This window comes from Prunus mume, linkage group LG5, assembly GCF_029339155.1.
Source record: "Prunus mume cultivar Tortuosa linkage group LG5, ASM2933915v1, whole genome shotgun sequence".
Classification (NCBI taxonomy): Eukaryota; Viridiplantae; Streptophyta; class Magnoliopsida; order Rosales; family Rosaceae; genus Prunus; species Prunus mume.
Genome location: NC_142702.1, coordinates 722539 through 746646, shown reverse-complemented (window position 1 = coordinate 746646; position 24108 = coordinate 722539). Strand labels below are relative to the sequence as shown.

Sequence of the window (24108 nt, the reverse complement as noted above, 5' to 3'; positions counted from 1 at the left end):
GTGCCTAATAAATCACGTCGTCGAAGGACCTCTTCTCGGCCGCCTTTGTTCATGGTGAAGCGGCCGCGTTTGCGTCAAACATTAGCCTTTTAAAGAAGAAAAATACGAAGGCGGATCTTCTCGGCCTCACAACCACGGCATTATGGGCCGGGCCGAGTCCATGAGAGACATGGCCATAGATACTATGGTCAAATCGTCCGACGTGGCCTCAAGGTCCCACGCCCCATTTAATGAAGTAGTGCCTTTGACCGCCACAGCAAAACCACTTGGGTGCAAGAAGCATTTAATGCGAGGCGGGAGGAAGTGATTGAAGTCGGGATTTGGTAATAGGAATCAGAGTGGTTAGGCGCAAACATTCTCACAAAGCATTCTCACAGCTTGAGGTGGATCACCAACCACTAGACAGGGCATTAAATCGTTCCCACGACCAAGTCAGAGCCCACGATCAGGGCGGTGGCGAGATTTGCCGAGATTTATGGGGGTCACACCACCATGCTTCACGATCCCAAATGTCGATTTGACTACCCACTTGCCCCGATCAGACTCCACCATGCAGATATTTTCAAGCCATCAGGCATATCTTTTTTCAGCCTCGATTGGCCCTCCAGGACTCCTCCTATAAATACTAAGCTCAAGACCACGTTCAAGGGGTTCAAACACCAAACCAAAAGCCTCCCATGGAGCAACTTATATTTTATGTAATGCACTTTCAATACCTTTATTTGCTTTCTTAGGAGTAGTGGTAGACTGTAAGGAAAATCCATTCATCAATGTATCATACGACCCTTGATTTTCAAGGCCCGAGCCACTACCTCTGTTATCGCCTCACTCACCCCATATATCATCGACCGTCGCTCTCGAGCAGCGCGAAATACCGCCTAAAACCCACCACCAGCACACACCACTAAGCGGCCTTGTAGCTCGGGCCGTGAACCTGACGGCCGAGATTCGTTTCCTCACTCGGTCACAATCGTTTGATTAAGTCGAGCGCCAAAGCGAGCAACATTTAAACCATCTTCTACGAACCTCATCATCACCTCGGCGCCGCGGTAGACCGTGTTGCGCCCGCGCAACCGCACCGCATCCAAAGGAGGGCGTCGCGTGTTGGCGCATCCCTCGGCCGGAGCACCCGCGAGATTTGTGATGCAGACCAACAGCAATCTGATCATTTACAATACCCTTGGTATTAACCTTTTCTCCCCTTGTCCTAAATCTCTCTTTTATAGTCGTACCTCCAAATGGGGTTTTATTACCACCAGCAAATTTCCTACCACTCTCACCACCCTTACGTTGGATATGAACAGAATGGTTAGAAATATCATTCAAAACAGGTCTTGAGACACTCTTAGTCTTTTGCGATTTAGTCCAAGCTTTGGAACTAAAATCAACAACAGGAGCAGAAGAACTAGCTTTGGTTTGGAATAATTTTCATTGGCTCCATATCACTACCAGCTTCAGCTCTCCCAAAATCATCATTCACTTATCGAAGAGCAGCAAACCTGGACTCCTTAGCTTGAGCACCATAACCCTTACCATTACCATCTCTAAAAGAAGCTTTGACATTCCGTCTAGGTTGAACAATCATCCATGGACCTCTTAACCCACTCTCCACAAGCATATCCTTAGTATCCTTAGTGCCAGAGTCAGTGGCCATATGATCCACTCCCCCCTCATCAGAAACCCCTGCATTACTTTCCACAGGATCCACAGCTTTCATATCACAAGCCTCCCTTTTATGACCATATTTTCCACACAGAAAACAAATCTTAGGCAGCCCTTCATATTCAACATTATACCAGTTCTGATTAATTTGGACAAAAGCCTCTAAAGGCTGGGTTAGATCAAGCTCCACACAAAGTCTAGCAAACTTACCCCGATTTTGGGATGTGGTTAGAGAATCAATTTTCAAGAGCTTGCCCAATAGATTGCCAATTCTCTTCAAGGACCACACATCAAAACATTCCAACTGTAAAGCAGACACCCTAATCCAAGCAGCCATCCTAGTAATCTTAGCAGTAGCTGGGAAAAATCCAGGCCTCCATTTCTACATAACCAAATACCGCCCTGCAATAATCCAGGGCCCTCCAGTGAGAACAAAATCCAAATCCTCCTCCAGCTCAAATTTCACCACAAAATAATCATTGACTAGATCCACCAATTTCCAACCTCCTTTAAGACTCCATTTTTGCTGCAATCTAGCATGAAGATAATTGTAAGTGTGAGATCTTCCTAGCAACTTGATAATCAGGCATTCTTCCAAGGCTTGCACAATCGATCCATAGCTCGTTCGGAGAAGTGGATGCTTGGACCATGCTCCCCACGAGCAACTACAACATCCGTCTCATCATTGAGATCATCGTAATCTGCCTCAAGGGTATTCACATCAATTCCCACATTTTTGGCTAAATTAACCGTATCCATCAGCTTATCCCTAAAGCTCACAGATCCAAATCCAGATCTACCTTCCATCACTGGGCCATCAACAAAACCCGAATTTAGCATCAGAGTATGATCGGAAGCACCTTTCATACCATACTCAGGAACACGATCCTCCGACGCTCGGACTCGCTTCGTCGATCTGGAGCTCGTAAAGAACACACCAGGCGAACCTTCCTCCATACTCGGAGAAGGCTTAGAGAACGCACAACCAGTAACTAAACAAGGCTACACCCAGAAACCGCTGCGTACGACAGTTTCTAGACGACGAAGAACGAACCTCTCGACTCTGTAAAAACAGAATTTCACCGCGCGTGAGGCGCATTCTCAAAAGCTATTCTTATATTCGCGCTTTTTTGATATATTTCCTTTTCATTTTATGCTGGGTGTTAAGTTTTCCTTGTTTCTTTTTGAAAAGAAAAAAAAAATACATAAATTCCACAGCTAGCAACTACTCCACCTTCCCTTCTTCACTAACAACAAGCGATGCCTTCGATCCCCCAAAAAAAACAACAGGGGATGCCAGGTCAGCATCTCAGATAAGTATCCCAACCAAAACCAATCAAATAATGACATCTGTATCTCTTTTTCTTTTTCTTTTTGGTTCTATTTCTCTTTGAATTAACTCCAGAGTTTCATGAGCATTCCTCCTTTTGAAATTGGGTATTCTTCAAAATTGAAATTTGCTGGTCGTACTTGATATTTTCGTGAGTAAATTCTGGTTTTATTTACATTATTTCTGATTAGGGTTGTTGTGCTGGTCACAATCAATGAAATGATAGCAGTGGTTTTGCAGGACAGCATTACCTTCTCTTGGGGTGCTTTTCATTTTGCAACATTTCTTTACGTGTGATTTCCGGAGGAGGGTTTATCATTGTATATAGCTCTTCGGGTGGTTTTTCTACAAAACAAATATCACAAAGAAGGAGGAGAAACGGAAAAGATTTACTTGGAATATCTCAAGTCTCCTTTGAGATAAAGGCATCGAATGCACAACATTGATTTACTTGGAATTTTCTCTCTCACTGCCATCCACAGCTCAACTGGCAGATCTTGCACTGTAAATGAATTGAATTTCGAGGGAGGCTGTTATCAATTGTTATAATTTCCAGCACAAAATGGGAACACAGATTACAATCAACACTTCAAAATGTCAAATATTAATAATACACTTAAATCGAAATTGAGAAATCACAGACCCACTCAATCAAGCTAATAAAAATAGTTGCATTTTCTTCGAATCCAAACAGAGCAAACCCTACAAATGTTCAATTCACCATCCCCAATCACAACCCTGTTCCTCTCTTTCCTTTCTCTAACAACCTGTGGAACATAATTAAGTGCATGGTGGTTTGCATATGCTATCATATGCCGAACGAGCCCGAAAGACGAAGCCATCGTGTTAAGCCTAACGGCGGCGATTGGAAATGGCAATATCTAAATCCCAGAAAACAGCAACATTGTTTTCTTCAATTTTCTGGGGTGCCAAACACGATGATGGGCTCGAAGAATTAAAACCCGGTTCCGTTTGGAAATGGCAATATCTAATCAACAGGGTAAATGGGTTTAGCGTTTCTAACCTTTTGGATTGAACTGTACAGAAAACGTGGCGAAATTTGAGATGTTTAATTTAAGCATTGTCAGGGGCTTCAGAGGTCGGTGTTTTTTATTTTCAATAAACTGCAAAAAGAAACAAGAAACCAAACCAATATAATAATGGGGAAACCAGAGGAAACAGAGAGCTTTGTGAACTTTAATCTTACGAGTAAGCACTGAGTCGCCGAGTTTGGCTCGTGTGAATGTCACTTGGTTTTTTAGCGGGTTTTTCCTTTCTCTTGGTAAATTCGTTAAAAATTATTATTTAAAACCAGATTTTACAAATTTAAGATTTTTAGAAAGAACCTTACCTTCTACTGTTGGAATCTTGGGCTACTGTTGTGGCTCTCCTCTGTGTGCCTCCTCTTTATCTTTATATATAAAACAAAACGTAGAATATGGTAAAATATTTAAAATATCAAAAAATGTCCATAATTAATGTAAATATTAGGAATTAAAATTATTAATTAAATGAGGATAATATGGTAAATTCACACGTTTTTATAAAAATAAAAATAAAAATCAGATAATTGATCTTATTTGTATAGAACACAACTACCCATTTTTTTTTAATTCTAAAATAAATTAAATTTTTTTTTAAAAAAAGCCTCTTCTGTGCGTGTCTTTGAGAGGCTAGTTAAAAATAATGAACTTTGCTTCTGATGTCTATACCAGACCCACTGAACCTGTTTTATGATTATACAAAGAACAAACTCGTCCTTAAGACTCATTTGGTTAAACTTAGAAAATAATGAAACAAAAATATACACACCCACAAGTAACACAGCCAGGATTGAAAACAACTGGACAAAGAAAGGCATGTTAAAACAGAATTTTCAACAACTTATCATCATTAGACATGAAAAAGAAAAATCAATACAGAAACTGAAAGAACAGAGAATAAATGTGGTGGAAGAAAAACGTTGAAGCCATTTGTGAATCCAACAACACTACCACTCTGTTTCTCTCCTTTTGTTCAGGCGGATCTGCATATATCCTAAGGCGTATTACGGAAACAACTTCTTGCCCTTATACTTGAATGTTGTGGATGCTTCAACGTTGCCATCTGGGTGGAGTAGATTTGTCCAATTCACCTTCACTATGGTTAATCAACTAGACAGGTGTTTATACCATATTTGACCAAGCAACTAGAAGCAACTCTAGGCAAAGCAAAGAGTCCCACATTGGAATATTACAAGAAGTGAAGGCTCCCCCTCACCTATAAAGGAGACCACTCTCCTTGAAAAGGATCCCTTGGGCTGGGCTTGACCTTTAGTCATGTCCTTCCCCTTTCTTACATTTAAGTTTGGGCCCAACCGTATGTACAAATGTAAATACACAATATTATAATAATGAGAATATACTTCTCCGTGGGCGTAGCTCATTCATTAAGGGTGAACCACGTATATCTTGTCTTTTGTATGTTTATCGCTTGCTCCAAATCCTCACACGCTTGGTGAAGGTCCTCACCTTCACCCATCATCAATCACACCTCATCACTAAGTTGGCCTCAAAGTGCGAACCATTTTTGGCGTCAACGGTTTGCGCGATCTGTAGGAATCGACACAAAAGCTTCATCATTCTCCTTCTTGGTGCCCTTGGCGGTTCCTTTCGGCGGTGCCCTTCGGCACCCCTGCAATCAGCATCTCCTAACTTGCCGAACGACAATCTCATGCTGGAGCAACCATGAATGCTAAGGCAACATTGCAAAAGATGATATTTCAAGGAAAAACCAATCAGAATGTGGATGCCATTTTGCATGGCTTGCATGACCAAACCACCATCTCAATTCAAAGTGCCGTTCGGCACCCCCTTTGAAGAGAAAGTTTGGCAACCTTGAGTCGCCAAGGCATCAAGATGCCGAAGATACTATTGCCGAAACCTCCATCAGATAAGTGGCACATTCATTATTTTTATAAGTTATTTAATATGGAAGGAACTTGTTATTCTTGGGATCAAGCAAAGCCACGTGCATTATTTCTAAGAGATACATCACATTGCCTTATCTTATATTTTAGTATATTTATAAGCATGCAAGTCAATGATTGCATATATTATTCAAGTGGCTTAATCGGTGGCCTAGCCTTCATTCATTCTCATTTTAGTGCTATTTTGTCCTATTTTCCATATAGGAAAGCCTGGAGCAATTTCAATGGCCAAGCCAAACGGCACACCCATATAGAGGATATTGCTCAAGGCACCCAAGAGCTTTGAGAGATCACCATCTCCATGCCACTTGACTAGCTTCCCAACGTGGCTCTAGAAAGGCACATGCACTTGGAAGTGGGATGGCAATAAAACATTGCTTCTGGCCATTTGGCAAATATGAAACAGAAGGTATCTCTGCAGGCACCTAATTACCGTCTTGCGTCATGCTCCCTTAAATACTTGGTGGAAACCAAAGCTGCCGTTCGGCACCTGAGATGAGTAATTATTCAAGTCACCTGGACTGAGTAATTATTCAAGTCACCCTGAGGCACCTCATCATCAATGCAAAGGCTCACGGTTTCGTTCGGCACCTCATCCTTCAAGCCAACCGATTGGCCAAACTAAGACCTCCACCTTGCTTATATTTCACGCCTTACCGTTCGGCACCGGTACCTATGCTCACAACAACCATGAAGCTCCATTGCACCACCATGCTGGTCAGAAACTCTTTAATATGTGGTCTATCCAAATGGCAAGGCGCAGACCCAAATCGCCCTGACCAAACCTTGCCGAATGGCACAGTCGCTGCCGAACCATGTGGGATTCATCTCAAAAAATCTAAACCAGCGAGTTGGAAGTATTGTACGCAAAATGGCTATCATCTACCCCTCCGGTTTCAGCGCCACCATTCTCCTAAAAAGACGCAAGGAATATAGCGAGGACCCACAGCTGCTGTTCGATCTAATCCGAATCGCCAATCAAGGATGCTTCGTCCTCTTCTCCTTCTTCCTTGCTAAATAACGGACTGACTCGGCCCGAGCGGAGCCGGTGAAAACAGGTTGCAAAGGCTCCGCTTCTTGCTCCAACTCGTGCCCAACCTCACCGAAAGCCTAAGCGCAAGGGGACTTCAAGAAATCCTCAGCCCACTGCTGAAGCAAAGAGACAAGTCAATGGACTAACGGAAGAAAAAGCCACGAAGACTTTCTCCGATCACACTGTGCCGAGCAGCGGTCGGTATCTGAAGGGATATGGATGCTTGCAACCTTTGTGGACCTTGCCGAACCCCCAATAGCATAGCTCCACTGCTTCCACAATGAATACCGTCACGGAGCTGGTCGTCTTCCCCATCATGAGGCTACACTGTCGACATCCGTCATCTTACCGTTCAGGAAGTCGACGACCGAGCTTGCAAGAGCCCCCAAATCACCTATATCAGATCGGCGATTCACTTACCATTCGGTAGGAAAGCAAAGCGCGACATGCCTAGCGGCAAGCCACGATCAGGCTGTTAGCCTCCCACCATGGTTTCCGATCGGCAACCTCGGATAGTCATAAGCTAGAGGAGCTACTTCTCACCGAATGTTAACCTGCCGTTCGGTAGGAAATAGCTTCCTTTGCGAAGCATCACAAAGCCCATACTCTTGTGCTGAATCAAAGCCCCTGGCTGTGCACACCTTGCCAATAAATTACTCAGGACACCCAAGGAGAATGGGTTCGTCATCGGAAAGCCCAACTGCCGCTCGCACCGCCCATTCTCAAACAACCGCATCCTAATAACCAATGGCCAAGCGGCACGTGGTAGCTCTGTGTGACCTCCTCTCCAACTCCCCCTTTACCGTTCGGCAAGTCCAGAACAATGGGCCAAGAGCCACGGAAAGACCACTATCACAGCAAGGAATATGCGAGGACCCACGGCTGCTTTGTTTGGCAGCTCTTTTCTCCCAAGCGCAGGGGACTTGCTTTCCACTATCTGTCAAAGCCACAAATCTTGTCGGTACCAAGTGCATCGCCCTTGCATCCTTGTGAGAACATCATAATTCAATACAACAGTGTTACAATTGGCACCTCTTTTGAAAAGTAAAGAGATGAGAATCATAAGGTACAAAATATGGGAGAAGCAAACCAAGGTTACGAAGGTTCACGCACACCCAAGGCCACCCTCTTTGGCGAGCGGCACAACCTCATAGTTCACTTCTCGAGCGCATCACGTGCAACATGCCCTTGGCACCACTCAATCCCTCCTTTGGCAGCTAATGTACGATATGCTCATGTGGCATTTAGCATATATACGCCTTGGCAATATTGCGATCCACTCACAAAGTGACCAGCGGTACAACTCATACCATCGCGTTGCCTTCGGCACCACCGCCATCATCCGACGAGCGATGCCTTGGCACCCGTCATCACCTTGGCACCTGCCATCATCCGGCAGGCGTGCCTTGGCACCCGTCATCACCTTGGCACCATATCATCATCGGCGAGAAGCGTGCCTTCGGCATCCGTCATCATCGACAAGCGTTGCCTTCGGCACCCTGTCATCATTTGACAAGAGAGATGCCTTGGCACCACTGTCATCATTTGACAAGAGAGATGCCTTCGGCACCCTGTCATCATCCGAAGCGGAGCGATGCCTTGGCACCCGTCATCACCTTGGCACCTGTCATCATCGACAAGCGTTGCCTTGGCACCTGTCATCATTTGACAAGAGAGATGCCTTGGCACCTGTCATCATTTGACAAGAGAGATGCCTTGGCACTCATCATCCGACGAGCGATGCCTTGGCACCCGTCATCACCTTGGCACCTGTCATCATCGACAAGCGTTGCCTTGGCACCTGTCATCATTTGACAAGAGAGATGCCTTGGCACCCTGTCACATCATTTGACAAGAGATGCCTTGGCACCTGTCATCATCCGGCGAGGCGATGCCTTGGCACCGTCATCACCTTTGGCACCTGTCATCATCGACAAGCGTTGCCTTGACCTGTCATCATCGACAGCGTTGCCTTGGCACCTGTCATCATTTGACAAGAGATGCCTTCGGCACCCTGCCGTCATTTGACAAGAGAGATGCCTTGGCACTGTCATCATCCGGGAAGCGTGCCCCGGCACCTGTCATCATCCGGCGAGGCGATGCCTTGGCACCCGTCATCACCTTCGGCACCCTGCCATCATCCGACGAGAGCGACGCCTTCGGCACCCCGTCATCATTCGGCACCATCGACACTACACTACTTGGAAAGAAGACTAAGGTGTTGCTCGGTCAATGCACTGAAAATTGCAAGTCCTCAACCAAGGAGTACCTCCTTGCTTGAGAACTTGGGGGACTTCTGTTTATACCATATTTGACCAAGCAACTAGAAGCAACTCTAGGCAAAGCAAAGAGTCCCACATTGGAATATTACAAGAAGTGAAGGCTCCCCCTCACCTATAAAAGGAGACCACTCTCCTCTTGAAAAGGATCCCTTGGGCTGGGCTTGACCTTTAGTCATGTCCTTCCCCTTTCTTACATTTAAGTTTGGGCCCAACCCCATGTACAAATGTAAATACACAATATTATAATAATGAGAATATACTTCTCCGTGGACGTAGCCCATTCATTAAGGGTGAACCACGTATATCTTGTCTTTTGTATGTTTATCGCTTGCTCAAATCCTCACACGCTTGGTGAAGGTCCTCACCTTCACCCATCATCAATCACACCTCATCACTAAGTTGGCCTCAAAAGTGCCGAACCATTTTTGAGCGTCAACAACAGGCATAAGTCAGAAACAATAGGTATATACGTCCAAATTGTTGTTATTTGAAAGGCTTCTAAATTTTAACATTTTGATTTTTAAATTTTGTTTTAATATTTCGATCCACTTAGTTCTTCTCGAAATATGTCATCAATATTGTTGAAAGGTTAAACTTAGTAAATCATTATACGGTAATACAAATTAATACTGATTTACATACATTGCAGGTATATTAACATACATGCATATATGTTCAGAGTTGAACACTAATGTACCTAGACATATTGTATTTGGGAATTCTGTGAGGCCACTGCTCCTCCGAAGGACATCCTCCCAATCCTTCTTGATGGAGACCGCCTAAGCTTCATTCACTCAAGCTCAGTGTCCATGGTGCATGTGAATTTTGTGATTGGCAAAATGGGGCTTCGGCTTGGCAGAGTTGATGGACGTTTTTGGGTGTTTGCTGAGGAATGCTGGTTTTGTTTCCTTGGTGGTTGAAACCAAATGCTCAAGCGCCTATTTATGAATGGTGGTGCCTTGTATCAGACATCTCCCTAGTAATGGGAGGTGGAATCTTACAGACATACATGTGGAATTTTCAAGTCATTTATTCTTCTTATAAGTTATATTTCTAAATCTTGTCATACTTTTAGGGATCATCATTTACCTGCAGGCTGAAGTGGATTGCCCGAGACTCGATGGGGCCCGATGGTTAGGCTCGCTCAGTCCGGCCCGACCTATGCCTTTATTTTTTAAAGATTAATTGATGCACTCCCTAACCTCATTTTATACTTAATCAAAACTCGATGGGCCGAAGTAGATTGCCCGAGACTCGATGGGCCAAAGCTCAGTCCAGCCCGATGGTTAGGCCCGTTCAACCCGACCCACTCTAAGGTTGGGTAGGCATGCTCGGCCTTGGCCGCCCTATGCCCTTCTTTTTTAAAGATTTAATTGATGCACTCCCTAACCTCATTTTACTTAATCAAAATAATGTAATGTGTATTATAAACTAATAAACTTCTTTTTTTTCTTTTACACATATTTATAAATTAAGTTAATTTTTTCAGTTATGTGGTGATCTATACTATTGTTTAAGGGAAGACTTTTTATCCATCACTTTTGACCCAAAAAAAAAAAAAAGTGTAACAAAAAGAGTTCAAAGACTTAGGCCATTGACGCCCCCAATCTAGTCTGGCCCAAAAAATAAAAAATTCTGAGTCCAAAATTTCATGCCGGCCCGGCCCAATGACGAACACTACTATAGCTCATCAACTGGCTCATTTTTATTTGAGATGTGTAATCCTAGCCTTGAGGCAAGGCCACATTGATTCATGAATATCTCACTGTCTTTAAAGAGATCAAATCACACATATTTGCACAAATGAGATGACTCCAAGCATGAGTACTATAACATTTGTTGGTTTGATGAAAGTATGGGCAACGAGGGTAAAACCATACAAACACACACAAAGAATATGGACAATTGACAGGACCCGCCCTGAATTTCCCAAACGAGGCGGATCCGTCTTAGTGCCGACATCACACTGCGATGCGGGCCCACTTACTAAAACCCAAGACACTCTACCAAAATTTTGGCAGAGTCTCCCCTGTAAAGTGCTCAAACCCAACAATAAACAACCTGCACAATTTACATCATAAAAATCCCAACTGCCACAAGCTTTTAACATACTACAATCCAACACAAAATGGCCTCCGGCCTCAAGTAATAGCCTAACATGGGCAGTAACAGAGCGTCTACAGAATTTGTTTACAACAAGCAGGGGAGTAGAAAGAATTTATCAGACCCTAACAATGCGGCGACAAGCTTGGGCTCGTGACTTGCTCGAATGCCTTGGGAGCAACTCATGTCTGGGGGGCGCAAAACAGAAAGATGTGAGTGGGACAGAAATAAAGTTTCACTTTAAATCAACATAGTAACCCCACCATGTAAAAATAATGCTCTAGCATGCAGTTTCACAATTCAGAAACCAAAAACTCAAACACAAAATCCCAAAGTCCAAAACATCTCCACATCTCAAGCCCACAACTCATTTCCCAAAATATATGCAACTCTCAACAACCCGTAAATACCCATATATAAATATATATATATATATATATAGCTAGGACTCTAATATAAAATATACTCCTCTCCAAACTAATGTACCGGGGAAACAATCCAACCGGGGGATTGTTAGGTGATGCGCAGGATTTCGAACACTAACCCGCGTCCAGAATGAGTAGTCCAGGGGGACGGAACTCCATAGCTCACACGCCGGCACTGCCAACGACACGTGTAGCTCACAAATCTCATATCAAGTCCTACGCGCGCAGACAGTATCATCACCCCACCGGCACTGCCAACGACGTGTGTGATGATACTCAAGCAATATACATACTCTCCCCATACGCCGGCATGCTGCCAGCGACACGTATGGAAAGTGTCTCACACACGCACGCCAGCGACATGTGTGAGACCCGTAATCTCATGGCCTTCCCACCCCACCGGCACTGCCAACGACGTGTGTGGGAAGCCTAGTAACTAGGGAATGGTACTCACCTACCATACTCATACATCTCACAACCATCCATCAAACTCCTATCTTTCCACAATCTCACCACAACAACCTCTCATACTCTATACATAGACAATATAGATAGCCATCCCAAAATCCATATCAACATATTCATCATACTCAAATATATATGTCCATACTCAAAATATATCGCCAAGATATAAACATATTCAAATCCATCAGCCAAAGGCTTATTAAATCAAAGTCACCATCATTTAAAGTATATGCACAAAACTTTCATAATTAAAAACCATGCATATGCTTAAAACAAAGTCCACTCACAAGTAATCCCAAGCTGCCCGGCCCCGTGAGGGTCCCGCTGCTGCGAGTGATCAACCGAAGTACCTATTCCAAGATACAAATCCTTGATTAACATCACGTACTTCCAAAACGGAAATTCACGAAAGGAAATACTTAAATCCCCAAGTTCCCGGTGCGCTCACGTCCAAAGGAACATCCTAAGGTCGATTCATGATTGAATTCGCTTCCCAATCGCACGGTGATCGCGATTTCCCTAAACTTCACATTATTGAATCGGAACATCCGGGGCTCCAATTCACGATCCGCGAGTTCCTACAGGTTTCTAAGAGTACCTAGATTAACATACTTCAATTTGGAAACGATCCAGCGGTCAGAACTTATCGAACCGGATAATGCACAATATGCGAAATTCGTTCGATAGTCAAACGATATCCAAATTGAGATCCGAAATCCTACGCTCGTGACAACCCAAGGATCTTAACAGAACGAAAAACAACTTCACCCACCTTGCCCACGCTGCCGGTGCGTGTAGAGAAATTTCCGCGACGGAAAATCTCCACACCAACGCTCACCCTTCCAATCCTAGATACTACTCGAAGAATGGAGCAACTTTTTCAACTACGGCAACGTTCAATTCGGACGGCAAGTGGCCGGAATTTCAAATTGAAATCCGGCCAAAACTTAGGTTTCCAATTCGATTCCAAACTTCAAATTCGATCCAAACCTACCCCAAAATCAGCTAGAGCATACCGAAAGGATTCGAAAACATACCACACTCGACGGAAAAACTGGCCGGAATCGCTGCGCCGTCGTGGTGAAAATCGGGTGAAAAACCGGTCGAACCCGTCGGGAATCGGGTTTTCCGGGAAATGGGGTGGGTTATGATCGGGCTTCAAGGTGAGTCGAGCGGGACCCGTGCGCTCTTCCGTTGCGGCCAGAGATTCGAAGAGAGAGAAAGAGAGAATCGGGAGAGAGCGGGAGAGAGAGAGTGTATGTACGGGAGGAGAGAGAGAGAGTGAGGTGAAAATAGTAAAAATCAGATTTTTACTAAACCCTTGGAATATTTACAGTTCGCCACCGAACAAGTTTTGATCGCCAAAACTTCGTTAAATCTCCGATTCAGCCTACACTTTGTCTATGGTTTCGTCTCAGTACCACCTACGCAACCACCCCACTCACGGTCCTAAAATCTTCCCGGGTAAGAAAGTGACCAAAATCACCCTTAACCCAGGAGTAATTTAATATTTTCCCTTAATTAAATTAAATTAGGAAAATAAACGGAGTCGGGGTGTTACATTCTACCCTCCTTATAGAAATTTCGTCCCCGAAATTCACATACCTGTCAATGGAAGAGATAAGGATACTTGGCCCGCATCTGCTCTTCGGGTTCCCAAGTAGCTTCTTCAACAGTTTGGCTTCTCCACAAGACTTTCACTACCGGGATGGATCTAGAACGCATAACTTCTGTTCTTTCCTATCCAAGATCTGTACGGGTTGTTCCTCATACGTCAAATCTTCTTCTAACTCCACAGGTTGGTATTCTAATACATGGGAAGGATCTGGCATGTATTTCCGGAGCATAGATACATGGAATACATCATGAACTCGAGATAGCTCTGGAGGTAAGGCTAGTCTGTAAGCCACAGGTCCAATTCGCTCCGTGATCTCATAAGGTCCAATGTAACGAGGGCTTAACTTCCCACGTTTCCCAAATCTCATCACACCCTTCCAAGGAGATAACTTCAGAAAGACCCAATCCCCAATTGCAAACTCAAGATCCTTGGACCTGTTATCTGCATAACTCTTCTGTCGGTCTTGTGCAGTTTTCAACTTCTCTTTTATAATCTTCACCTTCTCATTTGTTACTCGGATACTATCCACTTTTTCCAGTTTCTTGTCACCCACTTCATTCCAACAAATAGGAGTCCTGCACTGCCTCCCATACAACGCCTCATAAGGAGCCATCCCAATACTCGAATGATAGCTGTTATTATAAGCGAACTCCACCAAGGCAAGGTGAACATCCCATGCATCTTTAAACTGTAACACACAGGACCTCAACATGTCCTCCAGTCTGGATAGTCCTTTCCGATTGTCCATCGGTTTGTGGGTGAAAAGCGATCTGAATTGCAATCTAGTACCCATAGCTTCTTGCAAACACCTCCAAAATCGAGAAGTGAATCTAGGATCCCTGTCCGATACGATGGACACAGGTGCTCCATGCAATCTGACAATCTCGTCCACAAAAAGTTTTGCCAACCTTGTCAAAGGATAGGTCTCCTTAATGGGTAGGAAATGAGCAGACTTGGTAAGTCTATCCACTATCACCCAAATTCCATCATGACCCTTTGAAGTACGTGGAAGCTTAAAAACAAAATCCATGGTAATACGCTCCCACTTCCATTCAGGAATCTGAAGTGGTTGCATGAGTCCCGATGGCTTCTGTCGCTCTGCCTTCACTTGTTGACATATCAAACATCTTGCTCACATATTTAGCAATGTCTCCCTTCATATGCGGCCATGAATAATATGCCCGTAGCGTCCGGTACATCTTCGTGCTACCCGGATGCATGGTATAAGTGGAACAGTGAGCTTCCTCCATAATTTCTCTTTTCAACTCAACATTCTTACCAGGTACACATAGACAAGCTCCTTTTACCAAGGCTCCGTCTCCCCTTATAGCATAATCCTTCCGCGTTCCATTCTCTACTTCTCCCCTTATCCTACAAAGTACAGGATCTTCCAACTGGCCTGCAATTACCCGTTCCACCATAATGGGTCTCACATGCAAGCTAGCAAGGATTCCACCTTGTTGAGTCATCTCCATTTCTACTTCCATCTTTCCGTAGTTCCACCAACAACGGAAGATAGGCCGCCTTAATATGGGCTAAGTTCGCAGGTGCCTTCCTACTCAATGCATCTGCAACCACATTAGCTCGGCCTGGGTGATACTCAATCGTACAATCATAATCCTTGATCAATTCCAACCAGCGCCGTTGTCTCATATTCAGTTCCTTCTGGGTAAAGAAATACTTGAGGCTCTTATGATCCGTGAAAATTTGACAGGTCTCACCATACAAGTAATGTCGCCAAATCTTCAGAGCAAACACTACTGCGGCAAGTTCCAAGTCATGGACTGGATAATTTCGCTCATGCTTTTTGAGTTGCCTCGAGGCATAAGCAATCACCCGGTCATGTTGCATCAAAACACATCCCAATCCTTGTAAAGATGCATCACTGTAGATCACAAAGCCCCCCGAGTTATCAGGAAGAGCCAAAACAGTGCGGTGGTCAACCGCTTCTTCAACTCCTGAAAACTCTGTTCGCACTCTTCCGTCCACTCAAATACAACGTCCTTCCTTGTCAACCGTGAGAGAGGTGTTGCTATCGAAGAAAACCCTTCCACAAATCGACGATAGTAACCTGCTAACCCCAGAAAACTTCGCACTTCCGTTACACTTGTGGGTACAGCCCAATTCACAATAGCCTCAATCTTCTGTGGGTCCACATAAATCCCTTCCGTTGAGATTACATGTCCAAGGAACACCACTCTATCCAGCCAAAACTGACACTTGCTAAATTTGGCATAAAGTTGCTTCCTTCTTAAAGTCCTCAATACCAACCTCAGGTGCTTCTTATGCCCTTCCAAAGTCTTAGAATAAACCAAGATATCATCTATAAACATAATCACAAAGTGATCCAAATAAGGTCGAAACACTCTGTTCATGAGATCCATAAATGCTGCTGGAGCATTCGTCAACCCGAACGGCATCACTAGAAATTCATAATGACCATACCGCGTTCTGAATGCGGTCTTAGGGACATCCTCTTCTCTAATCCTCAACTGATGGTATCCTGACCTCAGATCAATCTTAGAGAAATACTTGGCATCCTTCAACTGATCAAACAAATCATCAATCCGCGACAAAGGATACCGGTTACGTACTGTCACCTTATTCAACTGCCGGTAATCAATACATAACCTCATGGTCCCATCCTTCTTTCTCACAAACAACACCGGTGCACCCCATGGGGAAACACTAGGTCGGATGAAACCCATATCTACTAATTCCTGCAACTGAATCTTCAACTCCCGGAGTTCAGCTGGTGCCATCCTATAAGGAGTTAGATAGATAGGATTGGTGCCTGGAAGAAGTTCAATAGTGAACTCAATTTCCCGTTCAGGAGGTAACCCCGGAAGATCATCTGGAAAGACATCAGGAAACTCACTAACAACAGGAATATCTTCCAGATTCAAGGTGATCTCTCGGGTGTCGATGATATGAGCTAGAAATCCTTCACACCCTTTCTCTAGTAATTTCTTAGCTGTAATAGCAGAGATAAGGCAAGTAGGGAGAATTCTACGTTCCCCCCGGAAAATTACTTTAGGCTGTCCTGGACTCCGGAATGTCACTTCCTTCCGGTAACAATCCACGGACGCATGATGCTTCTCTAGCCAATCCATCCCCATGATGATATCCAAATCCACCAATTCTAAAGGGATCAAATTGGCTTCCAACCATGCATCTTCTACTTGAACATGGTATTCTCTGAATACCCGGTCTGCAAACATGACTTCCCCTGTGGGTAGAGAAATACTAAAACTTCCTGTCATGGGTGTCGGCCTCACACTGACATAGGGTACGAAATTGTGTGCTACGAAAGAATGTGTGGCCCCCGGGTCAATTAAAACACGAGCAAGATAGCCGAAAATAGGGATCATACCAGTAATCACGTCCGGAGTGGCTCAGTGCCTCCTGCTGGGTCATAGAGAACACCCTAGCTTGAGTGGTAGAACGCCCAGGTGACCCTTGAATTTCTGCCACTTCTTCCCGAGAAGATGACGGTGCCCTTCTCTGGAAGATCCGTGCGAGGAAGTAGCACCACCCGACTCGATCTTGACCCATAGTACCGCCCCTGGGCTCCAGTCCCACCGGTACATCACCGGTAAATCAATGGGCAAATCCTCCTAGTATGCCCTAACTGTCACAAAAATAGCATATTGGGCCGCCGCTGCTTGGTTTACCCCTTGAAAGGAATTAGGGCAATCCTTTGCAAAATGCCCCACCTGCCCGAAGCGTAACACGTCCAACCCGATGCGCCTAGAGGGAGTCCTAGCTGTGCTAGATGCAGTCTTGCTCTGGCGAGTCCATCTTTGGGCGAGAACCGGATCTCCCACTACAGGCGGATCCTCGTCCACCGACCATCCACCACTAGCGAGCTGAACTAGATCCTCCTCTCTTGGATGGACCGACTTAGGCCACCCAATCCTGCGCATCTCTCCGGCGTCTTCCTCGCACTCCAAGGCACATGTCCTAGATACTCTGTCAGCCTTGAGCTAAAGCTCTCATGTTGGGATACGTGCTAGCAGTAACCACGGACTGAATCTCCACCATAGACCGCCTTCAAAACGCTCGCACCGGTCCTCTTCATAGCCACTAATTCCGGTGCAAACCTCGATTCATTAAACTTGTGCTCATATTCGGCCACTGACATTGATCCTTGCTTCGGATACAAAAACTCTGTCTTTTTGGCATAGCGATAGGAAGGTGGATAGAACTGATCGAAAAGATTCTTTGGAATTCCTCCTGTAATAGCAATGGATTCCCATAGCCCTTTTGCAGCTTTCCACCGGTGATAAGCATTCCCTTTTAGCGAAAGGTAGCCAAACGGACTCTATCTTCATCGGACACTCCGGTACCTCAAAGATCCGCTCCACATCAAGAATCCAAAGACTCAAGATCTGCCGGATCCGGGCCACCCATGAACTCTTTGGCTCCGAGCTCTTTCACCCTTTTAATTTCCGAACTTTCAGTACTCGCCTCCCCCGCAAAGCAGTAGTCATGGTGCGGGTGAATTGACTCAGCACATGGCGCAAGTCCAGGGCATTCTCTCCGGCAGGTAGAGATGGTGGAGGAGATGGAACTGGAGGTGAAGGAGGTGGTGACGGAGATGGTGGTGGAGGATTTGGGCCCCATCTTTGACCACGACCTCGTGTTCTCGGTCGGCGTGTTGCCATGGTTCTACACAAAGAAACCATCGAATCATTAGATCAACAATGCAGCAAAAGTGCTAGTGTCGAAGGAAAATGAACCTAATGCTCTGATACCAAGCTGACAGGACCCGCCGAATTTCCCGAAACCGAGGCGGATCCGTCTTAGGTGCCGACATCACACTGATGCCGGGCCCACTTACTAAAACCCAAGACACTCTACCAAAATTTTGGCAGAGTCTCCCCTGTAAAGTGCTCAAACCCAACAATAAACAACCTGCACAATTTACATCATAAAAAATCCCAACTGCCAGCAAGCTTTTAACATACTACAATCCAACACAAAATGGCCTCCGGCCTCAAGTAATAGCCTAACATGGGCAGTAACAGAGCGTCTACAGAATTTGTTTACAACAAACAGGGGAGTAGAAAGAATTTATACAAACCCTAACAACTGACGACAAGCTTGGAGCTCGTGACTTGCTCGAATGCCTTCAGGAGCAACTACTGTCTGGGGGGCGCAAAACAGAAAGATGTGAGTGGACAGAAATAAAGTTTCACTTTAAATCAACATAGTAACCCCACCATGTAAAAATAATGCTCTAGCATGCAGTTTCACAATTCAGAAACCAAAAACTCAAACACAAAATCCCAAAGTCCAAAACATCTCCACATCTCAAGCCCACAACTCATTTCCCAAAATATATGCAACTCTCAACAACCCGTAAATACCCATATATAAATATATATATATATATATATATAGCTAGGACTCTAATATAAAATATACTCCTCTCCAAACTAATGTACCGGGGAAACAATCCAACCGGGGGATTGTTAGTGGTACGCAGGATTTCCGAACACTAACCCGCGTCCGGGATGAGTAGTCCAACCGGGGGACGGAACTCCATAGCTCACACGCCGGCACGCCAACGACACGTGTAGCTCACAAATCTCATATCAAGTCCTACGCGCGCAGACAGTATCATCACCCCACCGGCACTGCCAACGACGTGTGTGATGATACTCAAGCAATATACATACTCTCCCCATACGCCGGCACTGCCAACGACACGTATGGAAAGTGTCTCACACACCGGCACTGCCAACGACATGTGTGAGACCCGTAATCTCATGGCCTTCCCACCCCACCGGCACTGCCAACGACGTGTGTGGGAAGCCTAGTAACTAGGGAATGGTACTCACCTATCATACTCATACATCTCACAACCATCCATCAAACTCCTATCTTTCCACAATCTCACCACAACAACCTCTCATACTCTATACATAGACAATATAGATAGCCATCCCAAAATCCATATCAACATATTCATCATACTCAAATATATATGTCCATACTCAAAATATATAGCCAAGATATAAACATATTCAAATCCATCAGCCAAAGGCTTATTAAATCAAAGTCACCATCATTTAAAGTATATGCACAAAACTTTCATAATTAAAAACCATGCATATGCTTAAAACAAAGTCCACTCACAAGTAATCCCAAGCTGCCCGGCCCCGTGAGGGTCCGCCTTCTGCGAGTGATCAACCGAAGTACCTATTCCAAGATACAAATCCTTGATTAACATCACGTACTTCCAAAACGGAAATTCACGAAAGGAAATACTTAAATCCCCAAGTTCCCGGTGCGCTCACGTCCAAAGGAACATCCTAAGGTCCGGTTACAGATTGGAATTCGCTTCCCAATCGCACGGTGATCGCGATTTCCCTAAACTTCACATTATTGAATCGGAACATCCGGGGCTCCAATTCACGATCCGCGAATTCCTACAGGTTTCTAAGAGTACCTAGATTAACATACTTCAATTTGGAAACGATCCAACGGTCAGAACTTATCGAACCCGGATAACGCACAATATGCGAAATCCGTTCGATAGTCAAACGATATCCAAATTGAGATCCGCGAAATCCTACGCACTCGTGACAACCCAAGGATCTCAACAGAATGAAAAACAACTTCACCCACCTTGCCCACGCGCCGCCACACGCGCCGGCGGCGTGGGTGTGTAGAGAAATTTCCGGCGACGGAAAATCTCCACACCAACGCTCACCCTTCCAATCCTAGATACTACTCGAAGAATGGAGCAACTTTTTCAACTACGGCAACGTCCAATTCGGACGGCAAGTGGCCGGAATTTCAAATTGAAATCCGGCCAAAACCTAGGTTTCCAATTCGATTCCAAACTTCAAATTCGATCCAAACCTACCCCAAAATCAGCTAGAGCATACTGAAAGGATTCGAAAACATACCACACTCGACGGAAAAACTGGCCGGAATCTGCTGCGCCGTCGTGGTGAAAATCGGGTGAAAAACGGTCGAACAGTCGGCTTACCGGAATCGGGTTTTCCGCGGGAAATGGGGTGGGTTATGATCGGAGCTTCAAGGTGAGTCGAACGGGACCGGTGCCGGCTCTTCCCATTGCGAGAGATTCAAGAGAGAGAAAGAGAGAATCGGGGAGAGAGAAACGGGAGAGAGAGAGAGTGCGCGGGAGGGAGAGAGAGAGTGAGGTGAAAATAGTAAAAATCATATTTTTACTAAACCCTTCGAATATTTACAGTTCGCCACCGAACAAGTTTTGATCGCCAAAACTTCGTTAAATCTCCGATTCAGGCCTACACTTTGTCTATGGTTTCGTCTCAGTACCACCTACGCAACCACCCCACTCACAGTCCTAAAATCTTCCCGGATAAGAAAGTGACCAAAATCACCCTTAACCCAGGAGTAATTTAATATTTTCCCTTAATTAAATTAAATTAGGAAAATAAACGGAGTCGGGGTGTTACAACAATTGCTAAGTTTATCCTTGTGTTATTGATCCGACCTAATTGAAAATTAAACAAGATGAAAATACATAACATTCACTGCTTAGATCTATGAGCACTAAAGTCCTCCTCTTGAAATTGCACAAAACGGCACTTTTGGTCTTTGGTAAATTTTTAAAATAAATGAATTTTTTACTTATTTGTGAACTGAAATGCCTCTTAAAAAATAATGATAGTTTGAAGAATTTGATAGAAATTAAAAAATATCCTCAAATTACTTGGAATTGAAGACCACATAAGCAAAAACACCAAATTGAAACCTCACTTTTGGTCTATCATCTTTTGTCGGTTTGCCGGTGATAATAGTCTATCATCTTTTGTCGGTTTGCCGGTTATCATCTTTTGTCAGTCCGACCTAAAAAGAAGAAAAAGTTGATAGCATCTTGTACCATTTTTGCCAATGTGGGCCCAAACAATTTGACGAAGTCCACAGGCAATTTCTCAAAAGCAATTGTGTGAGTGTGAAGCTAAACCAATATTATTTTGCATATACGACCCCGCATCCCCATGTGAGGCTACAGAAGTGTTTCCAAAACGAAATATATGATATTTCAAAACGAAGCTATGTATAGAGTCATTTGTATTCGAATAAATAACATTTGATTTGTGAAAGCATTTTATATTTATACATTCTGATATTCGAATAAATAAATTGACTAAATTTAGCCAACAGGGTTTGCCCGAATAGAAAAGTTCTTATTTATATACTAGTGATTTCAGATTTTAAGTTTAGACTATCGCATGTATTTTTAAAAAAAAAAAATTAGCTTAATTTGATATATTTCCGTTTTTTCCTATTTCATTTTATGCTGGGTGCCGTTATTAAGTTTTATCCTTGTTTCTTGTTGAAAAGAAGATTGAAAAAAATAATAATAATTCCTACAGCTAGCAACTTCTCCACCTTCCCTTCTTCGCAACTAGGGATGCCATTGCAAGGTCACCATCTCAGATTAAGTCCTTTTAGAGCATTGCCACCAGAGGGCCCAAGGGGGGGCAAACCCAAAAACATGTTTCCAGCAGCAATGATCTGCCCGGGCAAACAGTGGAGCCACGAACTTGGGCAAGCCCGAGGAAGGTTGGCAGAGCTCCAGCCGTGGCTGAGCGTCGCAATTGCTTTAAATTTTTTGGCGCGGGCAATACACGCGCCGGTTTAAAAAAATTTGACGCGCATGCCCCGCCAACGGTAGGATTACACGTGTCGCTCCCTAGGCCATCCGATCCGCTTTTAAACTTATCCAACGGCAGCCATTTTTCGCGAATAAAAAAATCGAACAGTAACCCCAACGGCTCTATGACACGTGGAAGCTCTCGGCGCCCGATTGGTTTTTCCAATCCAACGATGTAATTTTTGGCCAAAAAAAAAGAAAAAATCGGAAAAAATTTAAAAAAATACGAAAAAAATACTGAATTTTTTTTCTATAAATACCAACCAATACTCTTCACTTTTAACACCAACTCTTCATACATTTTCTTCTCATTCTACTATTTTTCACTTTGTAGTCAAATTTTTTTCACTTTCAAGTTGTTTTTTTCTCTCTTTCAAGTTGTTTTTTTCTCTTTCAAGTTATGGGTTCTTCTAGTGAAACCGGTGGAGGAGCATGGAGCATGACGGAAGATATTAGCTTGTGTGAGGCTTGGCTCCAAGTTAGTCATTGTCCCGTAACGGGCAATGAGATCAAATTCTGTCATATGTGGAAAAAAATTCATCAGGAATTTTGTGAAAGGGTAATTGGTTCGACCCGTACGGATCAAGCATTATCTAGTAAGGTGGAAAATTCTTAATAAAGAGTTGGGAAAGTGGAGAGATGCCTTGACAAAAGCGATGAACAACCATAGAAGCGGGCAAAACCTTAGCAGTGAGGTAAATTATTTGTAATTTTTTTCTGTATTAATTTCTATGTCATATTATATTTTATTTAAATGTTTCTTGCAATTTATATATTATGTTATTATTTCTTGTATTTCCAATATTAATATGAATGTTTCTTGCAATATTTATATTTTGTTTTGCATTTCTAATAAATGGTTAAAGTTTCTTGAGTTTCCATTAATTTTTTTAATACTTGTTGAATTGCTAATATTTTTTTTAGTTTCTTGTATTTCATTTTTTTATTTTTATTTTTATACTTTTGCATTGCCAATATTTTTTAAAGTTTCTTGTGTTTCCATTATTTTTTAATATGTTTTAAAGTTTCTTGTGTTTCCATTAATTTTTTGTTTTACTTGTTGCATTGCCAATATTTTATAAAGTTTATTGCCTTACATTTTTTTTATTTTTTATATATAGATTATGCAAGCACAAATGTTTTTTGGTGCTACTGGGCAAGGGAAAAAAAGTTTCAACCATACCCTATTTTGGTGCTACTGTCCACATTCGGTGCCCGACCTTCTCGTGAACCACGGCGGCTCTGGTTTTCTTCCTCCAGCAAAGCAATGGCCACACCAAGTTGCTCATCTAGTTCTCTCTGCGCCCTTTTGCTTGCAGCTCTTCTACGCATTCTTGCTCCCCTTTCTCGCTCTTGCCTCTCTAAAACCTCTTCCATGTCGTCTGACATTGAGAATAGAGAATGAAATCTAAAATATGAGAAATGAAGATGCAGAGAAGATATGGTGTGAGAGGTATGAGCTAAGCCTCTGCATTTATAGAAAAATTTAGGCAGATAGAGATGACACGTGGCGCAATTTTAGAGGGTGAAAATCTTATCTGAAATTTGAAATTCACATGAAAT

At 43.7% G+C, this 24108-nt stretch overlaps 1 long non-coding RNA gene across 1 annotated transcript; it reads right to left on the bottom strand.

The window, feature by feature from the left end:
- Positions 1-18811: 18811 nt before the first annotated feature.
- LOC148916563 (uncharacterized) lies at positions 18812-20339 on the bottom strand. Its single transcript, XR_016127308.1, has 2 exons — positions 20031-20339; positions 18812-19037 (listed from the first exon to the last, which is right to left on the bottom strand). It is a non-coding gene; the product is annotated as an uncharacterized LOC148916563 (long non-coding RNA).
- Positions 20340-24108: the final 3769 nt, after the last annotated feature.